The sequence below is a fragment of the Balaenoptera ricei genome, chromosome 3 (genome assembly GCF_028023285.1).
Source record: "Balaenoptera ricei isolate mBalRic1 chromosome 3, mBalRic1.hap2, whole genome shotgun sequence".
In the NCBI taxonomy this organism is placed as follows: Eukaryota; Metazoa; Chordata; class Mammalia; order Artiodactyla; family Balaenopteridae; genus Balaenoptera; species Balaenoptera ricei.
Window position 1 is genome coordinate 147403411 of NC_082641.1, and position 18170 is coordinate 147421580.

Consider the following 18170-nt stretch of genomic DNA (forward strand, 5'->3'; position numbering starts at 1 on the left):
TATACCCAGCAAAGGTGTCCTCATAAATGAAGGAAGGAAAAGACTCATGAGCAAACAAGAGCAAGGGAGCTCACCACCATTAGACCTGCCTTACCAAAATGGTAAGGGAGTTCTTTGTGTGGAAGTAAAAGGTCACTAATTAACATCATAAAAACAGAAGAAAGTAGCATAAAACTCACTTTTAATGGTAAACATAGAATTAGATTATGTAATATGGTAAGAGTAGTGTGAATTCACTTACAACTCTAGTTATAAGTTAAAAATAATAATAATCATAACTACTATAATCTGTTAGTAGTTACATAGTATTAAAAATATGTATACTGTAACATCAATACCCAAAATGTGAGAAGTAAAAGTGTAAATTTCAGGAATTATATTAAAGCTAAGTTGTTATCAGTTTAAAATAGAATGTTATCATTTTAAGATATTTTATGTAAGCCTCATGGTAACCACAAAGGGAAAAACCTGTAGTAATTACACAGAAGAACATGATAAAGAAGTCAGAGAACACTGGTACCAAAAGACATCAAAACACACACACAAAAAAGACATCAAAACACACACAAAAGAAAGACAGCAAGGGGAATTCCCTGGCAGTCCAGTGGTTAGGACTCCACGCTTCCACTTCAGGGAGCCCAGGTTTGATCCCTGGTCAGGGAACTAAGATCCCACAAGCTGCACAGTGTAGCCAAAAAAAAAAAAAAAAAAGGACAACAGGATATGAAAAGGGGAATAATGCATCTACAAGAAAGCCAGAAAATGATGAACAAAATGGCAACAGTAAGTCCTTACTTATCAATAATTACTTCAACTGCAAACATTAAATTCTCTAATTAAAAGACATAGAATGGCTGAATTGATTTAAAAATTAAAAGTTCCAACAATATGCTGCTTTATATGATACTCACTTTAGCCTTAAAGACATGTATAGACTGAGAGTGAAAGGATGGAAAAGATATTTCAAACAGATAATAATCCCCAAAAAAGCAAAAGTAGCTATACTTATATGAAACAAAAGAGACTTTAAACTAAAAATGGTAAAAAGAAACAGAAAAGTTCATTATATACTGATAAAGAGGTCAATCCATTAAGATATAACAATTATAAATATTTATATACTCAACACTGAAGCATCTAAATATATAAAACAAAAACAGAGCTAAAAGGAGAAATAAACAGCAACACAAAAATAGTTGGGAGGGAACTCCCTGGCAGTCCAGTCGTTAAGACTTGGGCTTTCACTGCTGTGGACCCGGGTTCGATCCCTGGTCAGGGAAGTAAGATCCCCCAAGCCGTGTGGTGCAGCCAAAACCAACCAAAAATAGTTGGGAACTTTAATATCCCACTTTCAACAATGGATAGATCCTTCAGACACAGAATCAGTAAGGAAACAGCAGATTTGAGCAATACTATAGACAAAATAGACCTAACAGACATATACAGAACATGCTATCTGACAACAGCAGAAAACACATTCTTCAAGCACCCATGGAACAATTTCTAAGATAAACTATATGTTGGGCCACCAAACAAGTCTTAGCAAATTAAAGAAGATTGAAATCATAGCAAGTTCCTCCTCTGACCACAGTGGTATGAAACTAGAAATCAGTAACAGGAGGAAACTAGAAAATTTACAAATACATGGAAATTTTAAAACACTCTCCTGAGCAACCAATGAATCAAAAACAAACTAAAGCGGAAATTTTAAAAGTATTTTGAGACAAATGAAAATGGAAATACAACATACCAAACCTTATGGGATGCAGCAAAAGCAGTTCTAAGAGGGAAGTTCACAGCAACAAACACCTGCACTAAGAGGCAAGAAAGATTCCAAAGAAACAGCCTATGCCTTAAGGAACTAGAAAAAAGGAGAACAAACTGAGCCCAAGGTTACCAGAAGGAAGGAAATAAAAGAGCAGAAATAAATAAAAAAGAGAATGAGAAAACAATAGATGATATAAAACAAACTCACAGTTGGTTCTTTGAAAAGATCAACAAAACTGACAAACCCTTAGGTACACCAACCAAGGCAAAAAGAGAAGGGACCCAATCAACAAAATTATAAATGAAGGACTTCCCTGGTGGCACAGTGGTTAAGAATCCGCCTGCCAGTGCAGGGGATACGGGCCCTGGTTCAGGAAGATACCACATGCTGCAGAGCAACTAAGCCCGTGTGCCACAACTACTGAGCCCACGTGCCACAACTAATGAAGCCCGCGTGCCTAGAGTCCATGCTCTGCAACAAGAGAAGCCACCGCAATGAGAAGCCCGCGCACCACACCAAAGAGTAGCTCCTGCTCACCACAACTAGAGAAAGCCCTCATGCAGCAACAGAGACCCAACGCAGCCAAAAATAAAATAAAATAAATTTATTTTAAAAAAATTATAAATGAAGAAGGACACATTACAATTTATACTACAGAAATACAAAGGATCATAGGAGGCTCCTCTGAACAATTATACACCAACAAACTGAATAACCTAGAAGAAATGGAAAATTCTTAGAAACATACAAGTTACCAAGACTGCATCAGAAAGAAATAGAAAATTTGAACAGACTACTTACTAATAAGGAGACAATCAGTAACCAGAAATTGCCCAATGAAGATAAGCTCAGATCAGATGGCTTCACTGGTGAATTTTCCCAAACATTTTAAGAAGAATTAATACCAATCATTCTCAAACTCTTTCAAAAAAATAAAGAGGAGGGAACACTCCCCCAAGCTTATTTTACAAGGCCAGCATTATCCCGATACCAAAACCAGAAAAGAAAACTACAGACCAATATCCCTAATGAATATAGATGCAAAAATTCCCAATAAAATACTAGCAAACCAAATTCAGCAGCACATTAAAAGGATCATTTACCATGACCAAGTGGGATTTACCCCTAGGATGCAAGGATGTTTCAACATATGCAAAATAGTCAGTGTGATACACCACATTAATAGAATGAAAGAAAAAAATCATATGATTATGTCAATATATGCAGGAAAAAAGCATCTGACAGAATTCAACACCTGTCTGTGATAAAAACGCTTAACAAATTAGGTATAGATAGAACATACCTCAACATAATAAAGGCCATATATAACAAGCCCATAGCTACATCATACTGAACAGTAAAAGGTTGAAAGCTTTTCTCCTAAGATCAGGATCAAGACAAGGGTGCCCACTCTCACCACTCCTATTCAACTTAGTATTGAAAGTTCTAGCCAGAGCAGTCAGGTGAGAAAAATAAATAAAAGGATATCAGAATTGGAAAGGAAGAAGTAAAATTATCTCTATTTGCAGATGACATGATTTCATACATAGAAAATCCTAAATACTCTGCCAGAACACTGTTGGATATAATCAACAAATTTGGCAAGAGTGTAGGATACAAAATTAACATACAGAATTCAGTAGTGTTTCTATACACTCACAATGAATTATCTAAAAAAAAATAAAGAAAATGATGCTATTTGCAGTAGCATCAAAAACAATAAAATACTTAGGACCAAATTTACTAAAGAGGTGAAAGATTTCTACTTTGAAAAATACAAGACACTGATAAAAGAAATCAAAGAAGACACAAATAAATGGAAAGGTGTCCCAATTTCATTGAATGGAAGAATTAAGATTGTTAAAATGTCAAAACTACCAAAAGCCATCTCTAGATTCAATGCAATCCCTATTACGATTCCAATGGCATTTTTACAAAAGTAGAAAAAAAATTCTAAAATTTGTATGGAACCACAACAGACCCCGATGACCAAAGAAATCCTAAGAAGGAAGAACAAAGCAGAAGGTATCACACTTCCTGGTTTCAAGCTAAACTGCTAAGCTACAGTCATCAAAGCAGTATGGTACTGGAATAAAAACAGACAGATAGACCAATGGAATAGAACTGAGAGCCCAGAAATAAATTCATGCTTGTATGGTCAACTGTATTTGACAAGGGAGCCAAGAATACTCAATGGAGAAAAGACAGTCTCTTCAATAAATGGTGCTGTGAAAATTGGATATTCACATGTAAAATAATGAACCTAGACCCCTGTCTTAGACATCTCACAGATATTAACTTGAAATTGATTAAAGACTTAAAATGTAAGACTTGAAATGATCAAACTCCTAGAGGAAAAAACAGGAAGAAGGTCCTTGATATGGGTCTTGGTAATGATTTTTTTGGATATGACACCTAAAGCACAATCAACAAAATCAAAAATAAACAAGTGAGAATACATCAACTATAAAGGTCTGCACAGCAAAAGAAACAATCAACAAAGTGAAATGACAATTACAAAATGGGAAAAAAATATTTGTGAACCATATATCTGATAAAGGGTTAACATCTAAAATTTATTTTTAAAACCTCATACAATCCAATAGCAAAAAAAAAAAAAAAAAAAAATTAAAAATTGGATTGGGCAAAGGACCTGAATGGAAATTTTTCCAAAGAAGATATACAGATGGCCAACAGGTACATGAAAAGATGTTCAACATCACTAATCACTAGGAAAATGCAAATCAAAAACACAATGAGATATCACCTCACCACCACCCCCACCCCCCATTAGAATGACCATTCTAAAAAGACAAGAGTTAACAAATGTGGTGAGGATGTGGAGAAAAGGGAACTCTTGTGCACTATTCGTGGGGTTGTAAATGGGTGCAGCCACTATGGAAAACAGTATGAAGGGTCCTCAAAAAATTAAAAATATAGAACTACTATATGATCCAGCAATTCTACTTTTGGGAATATGTCTGAAGGAAAAAAACAATGGATATCTGTTTCCCCATGTTCATAGCAGCTATTTATAATAGCTAAAATATGGAAATATCCTAAGTGTCCATTGACAGTGAATGGATAAAGAAGTTGTGGTATATATATACAATGGAATGTTACTCAGTCATTAAAAAAATGAGGAAATTCTACCATATGCAGCAACATGGATGAACCTTGAGGGCATTGTGCTAAGTGAAATAAGACAGAGAAAGACCAATACTGTATGATCTCACTTACAGGTGTAATCTATAAAACAAACAAACAAACAAAAATCCCAATACTTATAGTAAAAGAGATCAGATTTGTGGTTACCAGAAGCAGAGGTGGGGGAGGTAGAACTGGAGGATGGTGATCAAAATGCACAAACTTCCAGTTATAAGATAAATAAGTGCTAGGTATGTAATGTACAACATGGCCGTGGTTAACCCTGCCGTATGATATGTGTGAAAGTTGTTAAAGAAAAGTATTACATAATGACAAAGGGGTACATCCAACAAGAGAATATAATATTTGTAAGTATTTATGCACCTAACATAGGAGCACCTAAATATATAAAGCAAATATTAACAGATCTCAAGGAGAAATAGACAGGAATACAACAATAGTAGGAGACTTAATACCCCACTTACATCCATGGATAGATTATCCAGACAGAAAATCAATAAGGAAACATTGGCCTTAAATGACATATAAGACCAGATAAATTTAACAGATATAAATAGAATGTTCCATCCAAAAACAACAGAATACACATCTCCTCAAGTGCACTTGGAACTTTCCCCAGGATAGATCATATATGAGGCCACAATACAATTCTTAAAAAATTTACAAGGTTGAAATCATATCAAGCATCTTTTCTGACCACAATGGTATGAAACTAGAAATAGAACTCAATTAGAAGAAGAAAACTAGAAAATTCACAAGTATATGGAGATTAAATAACATGCTATAGATCAATGAGTGAAACAAATCAAAAGAGAAATAAAAAAATACCTTGAGACAAATGAAAATGGAAATACAACATACTAACACTTAAAGGATGCAGAAAAAGCAGTTCTAAGAGGGAAGTTCATAGCAATAAATGTCTACCTGAAGAAACAAGAAAAATCGTAAATACACAACCTAACTTTATACCTCAAATGAAGCCCAAAGTTAGTAGCAGGAAGAAATAATACAGATCAGAGCAAAAAATGAATGAAATAAAGATTAAACAATAGCAAAAATTCAATGAAACCAAGAGATAGTTCTTTGAAAAGATAAACAAAATTGACAAACCTTTAGCTAGACTTAAGAAAAAAGAGAGGACTCAGATAAATAAAATCTGAAATGAAGGAGAAATTACTATCGATATCACAGAAATAAAATGATAATAGATTACTATGAACAATTATACACCAATAAATGGACAACATGGAAGAACTGGATAAATTTCTAGAAACATACAACATACAAAGACTGAATCATGAAGAAAGAGACCATCTGAGCAGACCAATTACTAGGAAGGAGATTGAATCAGTAGTCAAAAACCTCCCACGAAACACAAGTCCAGGATCACATGGCTTCACTTGTGAATTCTACTTAACATTCAAAGAAGAATTGATACCAGTCCTTCTAAAAAGAATGCTTCCAAACTCATTTAACAAGGCCAGCATTACCCTGAAACCAAAACCAGACAAGGACACTGCAAGAAATAAAATTACAGGCCAATATCCCTGATGGATGGACATAGATGAAAAAATCCTCAACATAACATTAGCAAACTGAATTCAACAATACATTAAAAGAATCATACATATGATCAAGTGAAATTTATTCCAAGGATGCAAGGATGGTTCAACATCAATAAATCAATGTGATACATATTTACAAAGTAAAGGATAAAAATCATATGACCATCTCAATAGATGTGAAAAGCATTTGTCAAAATTCAACATCCATTTAGATAAAAACCTTCAGCAAAGTGAGTGTAGAGGGAACGTACCTCAACATAATGAAGGCCATATATAATAAGCTTATACCTAACATCATACTCAATGGTGAAAGGCTGAAAGCTCTTCTTTTAAGATCAGGGACAAGACAAGTACACCCACTCTTGCCACTTTTATTCGACACAACATTGGAAGTCCTAGACACAGCAATAAAGCAAGAAAAATAAGTAAAAAGCATCCAAATGGGAAAGGAAGAAGTAAAACTGTCACTATTTGTAGAAGCCATGAAATTATATATAAAACACCATAAAGACTTTATCAAAACAAAACAAAACAAGAATAAACAAATTCAGTAAAGTTGCAGGGTACAAAATTAATATACAGCAATCTGTTGCATTTCTATACACTAATAACAAATTATCAGAAAGAGAAATTAGGAGCACAATCCCATTTACAATTGCATCAAAACAAACAAAATACCTAGGAATAAATTTAGCCAAGGAGGTGAAACACCTGTACACTGAAAACTGTAAGACATTGATGAAAGAAACTGAAGGCGACACAAATAAGTGGGAAGGTGTTCCGTGCTCATGAAGTGGGAGAATTAATATTGATAAAATGTCCATACTACCAAAAGCAATTTACAAATTCAATGCAATCCCTAACAAAATTCCAATGGCGTTTTTCACAGAAATAGAGCAGACATTCCTAAAATTTGTATGGAACCACAGATACCCAAATGGCCAAAGCAATCTTTAAAAAGAAGAACAGACCAGAAAAGTTGGGGCAAATAGGAGTGTATGGACACCAAGAATGTGGATGGATTCACTGAAGGAAAGAATGTTTAAGAAAAGAAGGAAGGAGCCAATGAGTGGGCCTTGAGAAAGACTGACGTTTGGGGATGGCCAGAGAAAGAGAAACTCACACAGGATACCGGGGGAGGTGAGACAGGAGACCAGGGTGTCAGACTCTCCGGCAGAGTCATGGAAGGGAATCAGCATCGGTGCCCCAGCCCCAAGGAGCTAGGAATGCTACAGATGTGACAACGACCAAGAAGTAGTCACTGAAAGGAGCAACAAGGAAATCGCTGGGGATTTACTGACAAACGTTTCTTCGCTTTGGTGGAGTTGGAAACCAAAATCAAGTAAAAGGAGGAGTGAGTGGGAGGTGAGGACCCAGACACAGCCAGTTCAAACAACTTTGCAAAAAGTGGCCTTGAAGGGGAAGCAAAAGATAGGACTATCCTGGAGGAGGAGTCAAAGACGGTTCCTTTCCTTTTTTTTTTTTTTTTTTTTTTATTTATTTTTTTTTTAAACATCTTTATTGAAGTATAATTGCCTTACAATAGTGTGTTAGCTTCTGCTTTATAACAAAGTGAATCAGTTATACATATACAATATGTTCCCATTTCTCTTCCCTCTTGCATCTCCCTCCCTCCCACCCTCCCCATCCCACCCCTCTAGGTGGTCACAAAGCACAGAGCTGATCTCCCTGTGCTATGCGGCTGCTTCCCACTAGCTATCTATTTTACATTTGGTAGTGTATATATGTCCATGACACTCTCTTACCCTGTCACATCTCACCCCACCCCCTTCCCATATCCTCAAGTCCATTCTCTAGTAGGTCTGTGTCTTTATTCCCGTCTTGCCACTAGGTTCTTCATGGCCTTTTTTTTTTTTTTTTTTTTTTTTCCTTAGATTCCGTATATATGTGTTAGCATACTGTATTTGTTTTTCTCTTTCTGACTTACTTCACTCTGTATGACAGACTCTAACTCCATCCACCTCATTACAAATACCTCCATTTCATTTCTTTTTATGGCTGAGTAATATTCCATTGTATATATGTGCCACATCTTCTTTATCCATTCATCTTTCGATGGACATTTAGGTTGCTTCCAGGTCCTGGCTATTGTAAATAGAGCTGCAATGAACATTGTGGTACATGACACTTTTTGACCTATGGTTTTCTCAGGGTATATGCCCAGTAGTGGGATTGCTGGGTCGTATGGTAGTTCTATTTGTAGTTTTTTAAGGAACCTCCATACTGTTCTCCATAGTGGCTGTATCAATTTACATTCCCACCAACAGTGCAAGAGTGTTCCCTTTCCTCCACATCCTCTCCAGCATTTATTGTTTGTAGATTTTTTGATGATGGCCATTCTGACCGGTGTGAGATGATATCTCATTGTAGTTTTGATTTGCATTTCTCTAATGATTAATGATGTTGAGCATTCTTTCATGTGTCTGTAGGCCATCTGTATATCTTCTTTGGAGAAATGTCTATTTAGGTCTTCTGCCCATTTTTGGATTGGGTTGTTCGTTTTTTTGTTATTGAGCTGCATGAGCTGCTTGTAAATCTTGGAGATTAATCCTTTGTCAGTTGCTTCATTTGCAAATATTTTCTCCCATTCTAAGGGTTGTCTTTTGGTCTTGTTTATGGTTTCCTTTGCTGTGCAAAAGCTTTTAAGTTTCATTAGGTCCCATTTGTTTATTTGTGTTCTTATTTCCATTTCTCTGGGAGCTGGGTCAAAAAGAATCTTGCTGTGATGTATGTCATAGAGTGTTCTGCCTATGTTTTCCTCTAAGAGTTTGATAGTGTCTGGCCTTACACTTAGGTCTTTAATCCATTTGGAGTTTATTTTTGTGCATGGTGTCAGGGAGTGTTCTAATTTCATACTTTTACATGTACCTGTCCAATTTTCCCAGCACCACTTATTGAAGAGGCTGTCTTTTCTCCACTGTATATGCTTGCCTCCTTTATCAAAGATAAGGTGACCATATGTGTGTGGGTTTATCTCTGGGCTTTCTATCCTGTTCCATTGATCAATATTTCTGTTTTTGTGCCAGTACCAAACTGTCTTGATTACTGAAGCTTTGTAGTATAGTCTGAAGTCAGGGAGCCTGATTCCCCCAGCTCCATTTTTCGTTCTCAAGATTGCTTTGGCTATTCGGGGTCTTTTGTGTTTCCATACAAATTGTGAAATTTTTTGTTCTAGTTCTGTGAAAAATGCCAGTGGTAGTTTGATAGGGATTGCATTGAATCTGTAGATTGCTTTGGGTAGTAGAGTCATTTTCACAATGTTGATTCTTCCAATCCAGGAACATGGTATATCTCTCCATCTATTTGTATCATCTTTAATTTCTTTCATCAGTGTCTTATAATTTTCTGCATACAGGTCTTTTGTCTCCTTAGGTAGGTTTATCCCTAGATATCTTATTCTTTTTGTTGCAATGGTAAACGGGAGTGTTTTCTTAATTTCACTTTCAGATTTTTCGTCATTAGTGTATAGAAATGCAAGCGATTTCTGTGCATTAATTTTGTATCCTGCTACTTTACCAAATTCATTGATTAGCTCTAGGAGTTTTCTGGTAGCCTCTTTAGGATTCTGTATGTATAGTATCATGTCATCTGCAAATAGTGACAGCTTTACTTCTTCTTTTCCGATTTGGATTCCTTTTATTTCTTTGTCTTCTCTGATTGCTGTGGCTAACACTTCCAAAACTATGTTGAATAATAGTGGTGAGAGTGGGCAACCTTGTCTTGTTCCTGATCTTAGTGGAAATGGTTTCAGTTTTTCACCATTGAGGACAATGTTGGCTGTGGGTTTGTCATAGATGGCCTTTATTATGTTGAGGAAAGTTCCCTCTATGCCTACTTTCTGGAGGGTTTTTATCATAAATGGGTGTTGAATTTTGTCGAAAGCTTTCTCTGCATCTATTGAGATGATCATATGGTTTTTCTCCTTCAATTTGTTAATATGGTGTATCACATTGATTGATTTGCGTATATTGAAGAATCCTTGCATTCCTGGGATAAACCCCACTTGATCATGGTGTATGATCCTTTTAATGTGCTGTTGGATTCTGTTTGCGAGTATTTTGTTGAGGATTTTTGCATCTATGTTCATCAGTGATATTGGCCTGTAGTTTTCTTTCTTTGTGACATCTTTGTCTGGTTTTGGTATCAGGGTGATGGTGGCCTCGTAGAATGAGTTTGGGAGTGTTCCTCCCTCTGCAATATTTTGGAAGAGTTTGAGAAGGATAGGTGTTAGCTCTTCTCTAAATGTTTGATAGAATTCACCTGTGAAGCCATCTGGTCCTGGGCTTTTGTTTGTTGGAAGGTTTTTAATCACAGTTTCAATTTCAGTGCTTGTGATTGGTCTGTTCATATTTTCTATTTCTTCCTGGTTCAGTCTCGGCAGTTTGTGCATTTCTAAGAATCTGTCCATTTCTTCCAGGTTGTCCATTTTATTGGCATAGAGTTGCTTGTAGTAATCTCTCATGATCTTTTGTATTTCTGCTGTGTCAGTGGTTATTTCTCCTTTTTCATTTCTAATTCTATTGATCTGAGTCTTCTCCCTTTTTCTCTTGATGAGTCTGGCTAATGGTTTATCAATTTTGTTTATCTTCTCAAAGAACCAGCTTTTAGTTTCATTGATTTTTGCTATTGTTTCCTTCATTTCTTTTTCATTTATTTCTGACCTGATCTTTATAATTTCTTTCCTTCTGCTGGCTTTGGGGTTTTTTTGTTCTTCTTTCTCTAATTGCTTTAGGTGCAAGGTTAGGTTGTTTATTCGAGATGTTTCCTGTTTCTTGAGGTAGGCTTGTATTGCTATAAACTTCCCTCTTAGCACTGCTTTTGCTGCGTCCCATAGGTTTTGGGTCGTCGTATCTCCATTGTCATTTATTTCTAGGTATTTTTTGATTTCCCCTTTGATTTCTTCAGTAATCACTTCATTATTAAGTAATGTATTGTGTAGCCTCCATGTGTTTGTATTTTTTACAGATCTTTTCCTGTAATTGATATCTAGTCTCATAGCGTTGTGGTCGGAAAAGATACTTGATACGATTTCAATTTTCTTAAATTTACCAAGGTTTGATTTGTGACCCAAGATATGATCTATCCTGGAGAATGTTCCATGAGCACTTGAGAAAAATGTGTATTCTGTTGTTTTTGGGTGGAATGTCCTATAAAGTTCCTTTCCTTTTTAAAGCAAGAAACTAGAATGTGTTTAAGGTTTAAAGAAAGGAGCCAGCCCCAGGAGATTGAAGGAGAAACATAGAATGCCTAATTCTCCCCTCTCCGGGGCACCTCCTGGAGCAAAGTGCCTGAGGATGTAGGAGGACCAGCCACCTGAGCTGAGGGATCACCTTTACACCTGAGGAGCCATCCGCAGACCCACCAAGTGAAAGGAAGGAGCTAGGAAGCGCGTCCCGAGCATCATGGGCCACGGGCTCGCCTCCGAAGTGCAGCAGCTGCTCCACAACAAGTTCGTGGTCATCCTAGCGGACTCGGTCCAGAGGGCCGTGTACAAGGACCTGGTGCTCCTGCTGCAGAAGGACTGCCTGCTCACACTCAGCCAGCTCAAGGCCAAGGGAGAGTACGGCTTCGAACAGGACAAGCTGGTGCAGGGGGGCAAGCAGGGCCACACGCATAACGGCACCCACTACCGCGAGGTGCACCAGTTCGGCTCCGGCCAGCACCTGGTGCGCTTCTACTTCCTGACGCGCGTGTACTCCTGACGCGCAACTACCTCGAAGCCATCCTGGAGGAGCTGCATTCGGGTGAGCACGACCCGAACCTGATCATCATGAGCTCCTGCCTCTGGGACCTCACCAGGTACGGGGAGGACTCCTGGCCGAACTACCTGCAGAACCTGGAGAGCCTATTTGGGCGCCTGTGCCAGGTGCTGCCCTAGTCGTGCCTCCTGGTTTGGAACACGGCCATGCCCATGGGCGACAACATCACCAGTGGCTTCCTCCCGCCGGAGCTCCGACCCGCAGCCTCCACCCTGAAAACCAACGTGATTGAAGCCAACTTCTACAGCTCTGACGAGGCCCAAAAGCACGGCTCCGACGGAGTGCACTGGAACGAGCGCGTGCACCAGCAACTCTCCCAGCTTCTGCTGGCCCACGTGGCCGATGCCTGGGGGGTGGAGCTGCCCCAGCACGACCCAGTGGGCAAGTGCATCACGGATGGCCCTGCCAGGGGAGGACCTGGCAGGAGACTTGAGAGGCAGCCCCCTCTCAAAGGGGCGCTGTAGAAATCAACCGGCCTTCCCTCCTCCACCCCGACCCCTGCCTCTGCCTGGGTGCTGCTCCCTGCCCCCGACACCATCTCCCTGCCCACCCCAGTTCCCACTTCTGCCCCCACAACCCCATCCCATCCCCTTTCACCAGGTGACACCCCCGTTCCTAGTCTGTCCCCAAGGTGCCCATTTTTCTTCAGACCATCCTTCCCAATTGAATCAATTCTCCTTAAACCATTTCCATTCAGATATTCCCCCAACTACCCAGACAGAATTTGCCTTCAAAGTTGACTATATGTTTAGCCCCCAGCCGCCTAGGCCTCCCTTCCCCCGACCCTGTTATCAGCAGCGGGCCCCTGTGGTCCATAGGAGTTTTCCCTGGCATCGTCCCTGTGGCCCCTATGTGCCCTGGAGAGGGCGGCCCAGAACTTGCAAGAGAAGGGCCCCAGCCTATGGAGAGCCAAGGCCTCAATAGACTGACCTGGGACTTCCTCCTCATGCACATGAACTGGACAGATCATCTGACTCTCCCCAAACAGACTGACCTTGTTAACTGAAGCCTTTGGTCCATTGCTGTTATCAGTAATGGCAGGGGAGAGCAGTCTGACCCATTCTGTTGGCTGTGGCCTCTTGCTGCACTCTGGGGGGGGTGGGGGGTGACCAGCAACATTCCTGCCTCCCCGCTCCCTATTCTCTTTGTCTTTTTGTAAATATAAAATTGAAATTAAAAATGTGTTTCTTTGGGGCTTCCCTGGTGGTGCAGTGGTTAAGAATCCGCCTGCCAATGCAGGGGACACGGGTTCGAGCCCTGGTCCGGGAAGATCCCACATGCCGCGGAGCAACTAAGCCCATGCACCACAACTACTGAGCCTACACTCTAGAGCTCGTGAGCCACAACTACTGAGCCCGTGTGCCACAACTACTGAAGCCCGCATGCCTAGAGCTCGTGCTCTGCAACAAGAGAAGCCACTGCAATGAGAAGCCCGCACACCACAACGAAGAGTAGCCCCCACTCACCGCAACTAGAGAAAGCCTGCAAGCAGCAACAAAGACTCAACACAGCCAAAAATAAATAATTTATAAAAAAAAAAAAAAGAAGAAAAAAAGCTGAAGGCATCATGATCCCTGATTTCAAACTCTATTGCAAAGCTATAGTAATCAAAACAATATGGTACTGGAATAAAAATAGACACAAAGACCAATGAAAAAGAAAAAAAAGAAAAAAAAAAGACCAATGGAACAGAATTGAGAGCCCAGAAATAAACCCACACATGTATGGTCAATTAATTTACAGCACAGCAGCCAAGAATATAAAATGGAGAAAGGACACTCTCTTCAACAAGTGGTGCTGGGAAAACTTGACAGACCCATACAAAAGAATGGAACTGTACCACTATCTTATACCATGCACAAAAAGTAACTCAAATGGATTAAAAACTTGAACATAAGACCTGGAACCATAAAACTCCAAGAAAAAGCATAGGTTCCTTGACATTAGTCTCGATGATGATTTTTTGGATTTGACATAAAAGCAAAGGCAATAAAAGTGAAAACCAATAAGTGGGACTATTAAAAAGCTTACACAAGCAAAGGAAACCATCCACAAAATGAAAAGGCAGCCTTTTCATTATAATTTTTTTTAATATTTACAAATCATATATCTGATAAGGGGTTAATATCTAAAATATAAAAAGAACTCGTACAACTCAATAGCAAAAAAAATTTTTTTAAACCAATTCAACTAAGGGACTTCCCTGGTGGTGCAGTCGTTAAGAATCTGCCTGCCAATGCAGGGGGACACGGGTTTGATCCCTGGTCCGGTAAGATCCCACATGCCGCGGAGCAACTAAGCCCATGCGGCACAACTACTGAGCCTGTGCTCTAGAACCCATGAGCCACAACCACTGAAGCCCGTGCACCCTAGAGCCCATGCACTGCAACTACTGAGCCCATGCACCGCAACTACTGAAGCCCATGCGCTCTGGGGCCCACATACCGCAACTACCGAGCCCACGTGCTGCAACTACTGAAGCCCATGCGCCTAGAGCCCATGCTCCGCAACAAGAGAAGCCACTGCAATGAGAAGCCCGCACACCGCAATGAAGAGTACCCCTGCTCGCCACAACTAGAGAAAGCCCGCATGCAGCAGCAAAGACCCAACACAGGCAAAAAAAAAAAGAAAAAAGAAAAGAAAAAACCCAATTCAACTAAGGGACTTTCCTGGTGGTACAATGGTAAAGAATCCACCTTCCAATGCAGAGGATGTGGGTTCGATCCCTGGTCGGGGAACTAAGATCCCACATGCCGCGGGGCAACTAAGCGCACGCGCCTCGACTAGTGAGCCCGCGTGCCACAAACTACAGAGCCCACACCCTCTGGAGCCTGCACACCACAACTACAGAGCCCACATGCTCTGGAGTCTGCACGCCACTACTAGAGAGAGAAAACCCGCACGCCACAGCTAGAGAGAAGCCCACACGACACAATGAAGAGCCCATGCGATGCAATGAAAGATCCCACGTGCCCAACTAAGACCCAACGCAGCCAAAAATAAATAAATAAAAAATAAAAATAGATATACTAAAAACAAAAAAAACCAATTCAACTAAAAAATAAGATCTGTATAGACATTTTTCCAAAGAAGACATACAGATAGCCAACAGATCCATGAAAAGGTGCTCAACATTACTGATCCCTAGGGATGTGCAAATCAAACCATAATGATACATTACCTCACACCTGTTAGAATGGCTATTATCAAAAAGACAAATAACAAGTGTTGACAAGGATGTGGAGAAAAGGGAATCCATGTGCGCCATTGGTGCAGCCACTGTGGAAAACAGTATGGGGTATCCTCAAAAAATTAAAAAATAGAACTACCATATGAGCCAGCAATTCCATTCCTGGACGTATATATGAAGAAAATGAAAACACTAACTCAAAAAGATAGGCACCCCAGTGTTCACTGCAGCATTATTTACAATAGCCAAGACATGAAAGCAATGTAAGTGTCCATCAATGGACAAAATGGGTAAAGAAGATATGATATATATATATATGTAATATACATACACACACACAACCAATATTATTCTGCCAAAAAAAATGAAATATTGCCATTTGTGATATGGATGAACCTTGAGGGCATTATACTAAGTGAAATAAGTTGGACAGAGAAAGACAAATGCCATATGATCTCACTTACATGTGGAATCTTTAAAAAGAAGAAAAAAAAAAACAAGATCATAGGTACTGAGAACAGATTGGTGGTTGACAGAGGTGAGGAGTGGGGGTGGGCACAATGGAAAAAGAGAGTCAAAAGGCACAAGCTTCCAGTTACAAAATAAATGAGTAATGGGGTTGTAATGTACAGCGTGGCCCTTATAGTTAATACTGTATTGTGTATCTGAAAGTTGCTAAGAGAGTAGATCTTAAAAGTTCTCACAAGAAAAAAAATTTCACAGCTACGTACGGTGAATAATGTTAACTAGTCTTATTACGGTGATCATTTCACAACAGATACAATATTGAATCACTACGTTGTACACCTGAAACTAATATAATATTGCATGTCAATTTTATCTTAACTTTCAAAATAAACATAAAAATCATTGATTTAAAAAGTTGTGAGGACAGTAAATCTTGTGTTTTTTCCTTTTTCGTTTTTCTTTCATATCTATATGAGAGGATGAATGTTAACCAAACTTAATGTGGTGATCATTTCACCATATATGTAAGTCAGATTATTATGCTGTACACCTTAAACTTATGCAATGATGTATGTCAATTATTTCATTAAAATCGGGGGTGGGGGGGAAGTTAGCTCAAATCAGCACTGTAACAAAATCCCATTCCCAGGGACGTGATGAATTTGGAAATAAAATCCCACCCTAAATTATCAATGGCTAATGATTAGCACCTATTCCTTTTTTATGGTTGGTACACCTGGGCCAAGAGACAAAAGGCCTCGATAGCTTTAAGTAATAGTGACAGACCTAAATGGTAACAATCTGAGGTTGGGGACCCATCTTCTGTGCTTGCCCACTATGCTGTTCTTTCTGCATTCTTAGCACCTTCATATACTAATATAGTTGTTATAATGATAATCATGCTTGTATATTTGATTTACCTGTTAGCATCTCTGATGAATACACATTATAGCACTATAAATACATACATACACATACGTACATACACACACGATTATATTATGGATATATGATTTGTCTGTTGGTCTCCCCCAGGTAACTGAAGATAAGGCCTTATATCACACTAAGTGTATTTTAACCAATAGTATGCTTCGGAATCACCCAGCTCCTATTCCCCGGGGGGCTGATTCAGCGGCTGTGGAGTCAGCCCTGCAACCATGCTTTAGAGAGCATCCCGGGTAGTTTAGAATTGCATGTCTGATGGAGAGCCACTCATCAGAGGGGGTGGTACAGCCTAGGGGTGAAGACAGTGAGCTCGGGATTGGGACCCTGGCTCCACCACTTACTATTTGTGTAAGCTTGAGCAGGGCACTTAAACCTGTCTGTGCCTTGCATGTAAAATGGGGATAATAGTGCTTGCCTGGGAGTGTTGTGAGGATTAAACACGATAAAACATGGGCAGTGCTGAGAACACACTAAGCCCATCGTAAGTTCTTGGGACGTGTTGCTTTGTTGGTGTTGTTCATCCTTGCATTCCAGAGCAGGCACCATGCCTGACAGGAGCAGAGATTTAACGTTCAATAAATAATAAATGCACTGGGGGATGTATGCTATCAGCAAAGAGAAGCAAAAGGGAAAAGAATAAGCAAAGGGATAGAAGGATGGCCAAGGAGGTGGGATATGCATAGGCATGGTCGGGGAAATCCTGAAAATCCTTCCTCATTGCTGCCACAGTATTCATTCTGCCTAATAAAATGTTAACGAGGTCTTGAACTGAAACTCTTAAACACATAGGATTAAGAATCTTGGTGGCCTTCTGCTGTTGTCCCAAATGAAGCAACCCAGTATGTCCAAACTTGTGTTTCCAGAGGAAGTGATCTTTCTGACACCAGCTTGTGGTCTGCTCTGGAACTCTAGACCATATCTTCAACATCTTCAGTGATTCTGACAACATTAACTTTTGGGCCTGTTGAAAATATCCTACCACACTCAACTCTTTGCTTTCTTGACGATTCTTCCCAATTACCGCAGGTTTGACGATATGACTCTTCCACTTGAAGCTGGATTTCATTATAATCCCAAGAACTCACCACCTTTATTCTCTTTCCATGCCTTAGCTTTTTTTTTTTTCCTAAACGTTTATCTTACATGTTCTGTCCCCTTTTCTCTGGGATGACTCCATGAAAACAGCAATGGTTTGGGGAATCAGGTGGTCCTGGGTTCAAATCCTGCCTCTGCCTCTGAGGGTAATTGCCCATATATAAAATAATTTCTACCTAGGTTGTGAGAAT

At 39.5% G+C, this 18170-nt stretch overlaps 1 protein-coding gene, 1 long non-coding RNA gene and 1 pseudogene across 8 annotated transcripts in view; 2 read left to right on the forward strand and 1 right to left on the reverse strand.

Moving 5' to 3' along the window:
• The window catches only part of TENM2 (teneurin transmembrane protein 2), a 998550-nt gene that overhangs the window by 950313 nt on the left and 30067 nt on the right, over positions 1 to 18170 (forward strand). The gene's annotated exons all lie outside the window — the stretch shown is intronic.
• LOC132362696 (uncharacterized) overlaps positions 1 to 18170 on the reverse strand; it is an 89677-nt gene that overhangs the window by 27314 nt on the left and 44193 nt on the right. The gene's annotated exons all lie outside the window — the stretch shown is intronic.
• LOC132362695 (PC-esterase domain-containing protein 1B-like) lies at positions 10983 to 13205 on the forward strand (annotated as a pseudogene).